Source organism: Eulemur rufifrons, chromosome 27 (genome assembly GCF_041146395.1).
Source record: "Eulemur rufifrons isolate Redbay chromosome 27, OSU_ERuf_1, whole genome shotgun sequence".
Classification (NCBI taxonomy): Eukaryota; Metazoa; Chordata; class Mammalia; order Primates; family Lemuridae; genus Eulemur; species Eulemur rufifrons.
Genome location: NC_091009.1, coordinates 12101221 through 12107711, shown reverse-complemented (window position 1 = coordinate 12107711; position 6491 = coordinate 12101221).

The window sequence follows — 6491 nt, the reverse complement described above, 5'->3', positions numbered from 1 at the left end:
TTGTTTATTTAGAAGAGATTTTTATGTATTCTACATATATATGATTTGTCAGATATGTACTGCAATTTTTTTTTCTAATATGTGGCTGGCCTGTTCATTTTCTTAATAGTACCTTTTGATGAAAAAAATTTAAAATTTAATAAAGTCCAATTTGTCTTTTTTTTTTTCTTTTATGGTCAGTGCTTCTGCAATCTTGTTTAAAAAAATTCTTTTTCTTTTTTTTTTTTTTTTTTTTTGAGACAGAGTCTCACTCTGTTGCCCAGGCTAGAGTGAGTGCCGTGGCGTCAGCCTAGCTCACAGCAACCTCAAACTCCTGAGCTCAAGGGATCCTCCTGTCTCAGCCTCCCGAGTAGCTGGGACTACAGGCATGCGCCACCATGCCCGGCTAATTTTTTCTATATATATTTTTAGCTGTCCATATAATTTCTTTCTATTTTTAGTAGAGGTGGGGTCTCACTCTTGCTCAGGCTGGTCTTGAACTCCTGAGCTCAAAGGATCCGCCCACCTCGGCCTCCCAGAGTGCTAGGATTACAGGCGTGAGCCACCGCGCCCGGCCAAAAAAAAAAAAAAAAAAAAAATTCTTTTTCAACTCCGAGTTTGTAAAAATATCCTCCTAAGTATTCTTTAAGAAGCTTTATGGTTCTGCTATTTATCTTTAGGTTGGTTCATGGTCTATATTGAATTGCTTTTTGTGTGTTGAATGAGGTAGGGCCAACTTTCTTTTTTTTTCACATTAGGATATCTATTTATTCCAGCACGATTTGTCAAAATTTTACTTTCCCTATTGAACTGTTTTTCTGTCTTTCTCACATATCAACTGAATTTATATGTTTGGCTCTCTTTATAGACTTTCTGTTCTGTTCCATTGGTTTATATCTGTTCATCCCTATAACAACACTTGATTATTATACTGTTGCAGTAACATCAGGAAGCAGTGTTAGTTCTCCAACTTTGTTATTATTTTGAAAAAATGTTTTAATGGTTTCAGATCCTTTGAATTTTCATATAAGTTTTATAATTGGCCTGTTAATTTCCCCCAAAAATCATGTTGATATTTGAATTGGGATTGTGTTAAAGGTACAGATAACTTTGGAAAAGAATAACTATCTTAACTATATGGTGCTCTCCAGTACATAAACAGTGAATATCTATCTATTTATGTCTTACTCAATTTCTCTCAGCATTTTTTCCTACTTTTCATGGTAGAGGCTTTTTAAATGTTATTATAAATTACATATATTATTAGATTTTATTTTCTAATTGTTTCTAACATACAGAAATATAATTATTTTTGTATTGATCTTGTATCTTATGACTTTGCTAAATTCACATATTAGTTCCTAGAGGGGCTTTTTGTTTGTTTTGTAAATTCCAATTCCATAGAGTTTTCTTCTGCACACAATCATGTCATTTTTGAGTAAAGAGTTTTACTTCTTTTCTAATCTAATTGTCTTTATTTTTTTTCTTTCCTTATTGTACTTCTAGGACCTGCCATACAATGTTTAATAGAAGTATAATGATAAACATCCTTGTCTTGTTCCTGATCTTAGGAAAAATGCGTTCTAATGTTTAACTGCTAATTATAATGTTACCTATAAATTTTTCATAGATGACCTTAAATATATTGAAGAAGTTCCCTTCTACTGTAATTTTTCTGAGAGATTAAAAAAAAATCTTGAATGTATGCTTATTAATTTTTAATGCGTGCCTTGTCCTTGTGATATTTATGTGATTTATCTCCTTTATTCTGTTAACATCATGACCTACAATTGACTATTTTCACATGTTAAAACAAGTTTTGCATTTGTGAGATAAACTCCATTTGAAGTTTATCTTTCTTACATGTTACAGATTGCATTTGCTAATTTTCTTAAAGGTCTTACTTCTATGTCCATGAGCTCTATTAAACTATGCTTCTGTGTCTTTCTCATATCATTATCAGATTTTGCTAGCACAGGTACGCCCTGCAATCAAAGAAGACCCATTACCCCTGAGGAGGGGATCTCTTTCAGCTCTCATGGTCTGCCCTCCACCTTTGGCACGTTATCTCTGTATACTCGGTGAAGGCCTAAGGAAAGAGTTGGCGAGCAGACTTGCTCTGTGCCAGGGGATGCTTGTTGAAGTAGCCTATATGAAGCTATTAAACATTGTTAGAAGTTTGACTGTCTATAATCATTTCCTTTTGTCACTCTGCCTGGTATGAAAACACCTCTGCTCTTTCCTAGGAAAGGTCCATCACTTTGTGGAATTTAGTTCATTTAGATTTTTTTTTTTTTGCATTGCCAGCTCTTGAATGGTTTCTTTATAAAACTATGATGTTGTGGTGTATCCAGCTTATTCTCCCAGTTAAGGTAGGAGTGATGGTCTCATTGCTTTTCTACTTTTTGTCCAGAAGACTAATTCAGAATGTACTATTAGAACCCCCATATTATGAATGAAGAAACAGAGCTCCAAAGTCTCACAGCTTGAAGTTATTGAACTTGGATTTGGAACGTAGTTCTTATCCGACTCCATTCCCCATGTTCTTAACAGGCCATCCAGAGTCAAGATCCATCACTTTATATTCAGAGAAGAAAAAAGAGTAAAGAATTGCAGACAGTCCCCAACTTATGATGGTTTAACTTGCAATTTTTTGAATTTATGATGATGTGAAAATGATTTGCATTCAGTAGAACGTCAATAAATTACATAAGATACTGAACATTTTATTATAAAATAGGTTTTGTGTTAGATAATTTTGTCCAATTGTACACTAATGTCATGTTCTGAGCACATTTAAGGCAGGCTAGGCTAAACTATGAGATTCAGTAGGTTGGGTCTACCTGTACTAAATGAATTTTTCAACTTACAGTGTTTTCAGTTAATGATGAGTTTATTGGGACATAATCCTATCATAAGTTGAGGAGCCTGCGTACATTTTTTAGGGGTAAACCTCACACTATTTTTACTCTTTTCTGAAGTATAACTGCAATGTCAGGCAAGAATTTTCTAAATTAACTTTACTTTGACCTTCAATGATCTACGGAGAATTTGGAAGAATATTCACAGAAGAGTCACTACTTACTTTCTACTGGCTACAAGTTTGGAGAGAAGTCAGCATGTGCTCTATTTGCACCTTAGAATAAATCGAGCTTTCACTCAAAATGAAACACGGGCCTCTGTACTGTAAATTTTGAAGGGAAGAAAATTTTTTTCTATATATTCATTGCTAGGAAGTTACAACATCCAGGGCATCAGTTTGCGTGTATTCATCCAACTGGAAAATTTTTGTTCAAATGTAATCAGAGTAAAATGCAACTCTGGCATATTTGAAATGAAAAGAAGTCAATTAACATTAAAAATAACATATTGCTATAAATGGAGAGAAGGTTTGTCTTCCTTGCTTTGTGCTGTTGTCTCTGGCAGAAGGCAGGCAGGGAACCATTATTTTCTTCTCGTTATTAAGGACCCCGGAGTACTTTTGGCCAAAGACACTGGAGCTCTTTCTTCCCTTCCTTCTAGTCAAATCGCCAGTTTTTCTCCTTAGCCCTAGGAAACAGGCTGACACCGATTTTCTATGTGAATTCTAAGATAATTGTTTTGGGTTTTTGAGTTTTACGGAAGACCTAGTTCTAGAAAATAGGACTTTTTGGGAGATGGCTAGGTAGGAGCCTGGATAAATTTAGAGAATTCCAGGCAGCTGGGAGAATATAAAATTTACTTATGAAAAAGCTGAAGAAATTTTAAAGAGAATCAGTGCTATGAAAGTTGCCCTTTCTTACAATTTGTCATATGACCAGGCTAGAATCGTGAACAGATAAGTGTTCTATATATTTTTATTAACTTAATGTATAACTTCCTTTAATTTTGAGTAATTAAGTAAGATTCTTTAAAATGTATTCCTCTATTTGTACACGCAGCAATAATTCCTTACACATTACATACCAGGTCCTTTTATCATGGACCTCAAAATGCATATTCTCTAGGAAATAAACAAACACTTAAAGGTAATGAAAACACAAAATCAAATCATATACACTACATGGTTTAGGAGGATAGAGGAAAAAAATAAATAGTTACCTCTTCAGACAAAGAGATTAGAAAAAACTTGAAAGAAGTGCAAGTTGAATGGAAGGTGAAGCTAGAAGCAGTTTAGAAGGACACAGAGGTGGAGGCAATTTCCAGGCAAAGGAAGCAGGACCTCTTCGCTGTGATGCCAAAGTAAAGGTGCAGATGAGCGAAGATCTTGGTGTATACAGAGAAATACAAGTGGTCATTCAGTGCAGCTCAGCGTGATGGACTGGAGGCTAGAATGATACGGCAAAGTCAAGTAGTGAGTGGATTTTTAAGATTTGAATTGTATGCTGTAGAAAATAGAGCTTACTGGAGGAATGTAAGCTGCTATTAGAGAAACCAAGATTCTCCAATAAAGTAGCAAAGAATATTCTTATAATATCTTGGCTCAGGCAACAGGGGTGGCCGCCCTGGACCCCAGCCTGGAGAGTTGGAGAGAAGTGATGGGGTCACGTTTGGTGATGCCCTTACTCAAATTGGCACTATGAGTGCTTATGTTATTTTTATTTCCTTGATTTCCCGCTCCCTCTCCTGCCCCCTTTTATTTTCTCTCCCCAATCTCTACTCCATCTCTTTGTATTTCTACCTCTTTATTTTTATTTTTAAAATACAAATTTATGGGGTCTACGTGAAATGTTGTTACATGTACATAATGTATAGTGATCGAGTCAGAGTTTTTAGGGTGTCCATCTCTCGAGTACAATATAGTTTTGTTTAACTGTAGTCTTTATATATCTCCATCTATCTCTTTAAAGAGAGGGAGGCTTCACTGGATGGCCCAGCTTTGCAGACCTGGTTTCAGAGACCATACCCTTCTTGGAACAGTCCTGGCCGATGAATTTGTGCTAATTTTGATCATTTAAATTCAGGTTCTTTCTTCAACTTGACTCATACCAAAGACAAAAGCTGTAGATGCAAACAGAACAGAGGATTTGGGCGCAGACTTTAGAAGAAAGGGCACACCAGCCCATTTCTAGTTGTGCAACACTTTAGAGCTTTGGATGCAGTTAATCTATTATAATTTTTTTTTTATTTACTAATGTGAAAATATAAAGCCATTTCATTTTTGGTTAATTTTAGGTGGTATACAAAAAAAAAAAAAAACCAAAGGTGTTAGGATTACATTCAAGCTGCAAGAAATAAAATAACTTCATTCTTTGACATTGAAAATTAACTAAGGAAACAGAATACCTACCCAGTTCCATTTCTGTTACTGGGAACATCTCCAGAACTCTCAGGAAAAACATGAACACAAAAATCCACTTCTTTGGTAACAATCACTCTTTCTTTTTTACAGATCATTTACTCTCTTCTGTTTCTGCTGTCATCTAAGATCTCCTTTACATAAACTTTTACTTTTTTGGATGCTCATCAATTAATTTCCTAATTTTAAAATATTTGAGTAAAATTTAAGTCTTACAACAATAAACAAAACACCAGCAAGGCCTGAATATTAACTCTATCTGCTACAATATCACCATGAACTAGACCAGGATTTCACATCACAGGTAGGCTGATCCAAGGTGTTATTCTCCTCTGGGATTTGATTTGTTTTCATATCTTTCTAGTCTTTATTTTTTTGCACTTCATTTTCACAACCGATTGAGGTTACATATTCAAAGATAACCTGGAACGTTCTAGGCCCTTCAGGGATGGAACTGTTAGTCATGGAGTAGTAGGAAACATATTCAAATATTAGACACTTTCTTTAGGGAAAACCCTGATGCTTTGGCAACTCACATGTAAAAATGTAATAGCAGATAACTTTCTAGGCTGGGCACGGTGGCTCGTGCCTGTAATCCTAGCACTTTGGCAGGCCGAGGCCGGAGGATTGATTGAGGCCAGGAGTTCAAGACCAGCCTGAGCAAAAGCAAGACCCTATCTCTACAAAAAATAGAAAAATTAGCTGGGTGTGGTGGCACACGCCTGCAGTCCCAGCTCAAGAGGCTGAGGATTGCTTGAACCCAGGAGTTTGAGATTTCAGGGAGCTATGATGATGCCACTGTCCTCTAGCCTGGGCAACAGAAATGAGACCCTGTCTCAAAAACAAAACAAAACAAACAAAAAACTAACTTTCTGAGACTGGCTGACAGTCTCAGGAAAATAAACCCAGGGAATTGTGCATAATATAACATGTTTTTAAAATCCTGACTCCTTTATATTCATATCCCCTTTTATCTCTTTCTTTTTCTTTCTTTTCTCTCAAAAGAACTTGTAGTGTATATCTGAAACATACCAATTAGTATGTACATTATTGGGGTTGGTTGACAGAATATTTGATAAGACATTATAGCACATGAATTCTCTTTTTTTAATATGTCAGGTTAATGTATCTACTAAGAAGGACAATATAAGGTAGGATAGTCTTACAAATTAACTAGCATAATATTATTTAAGGTGAGTCATTACCTGATTGGTCTCTATTTTTTCATGCAAAT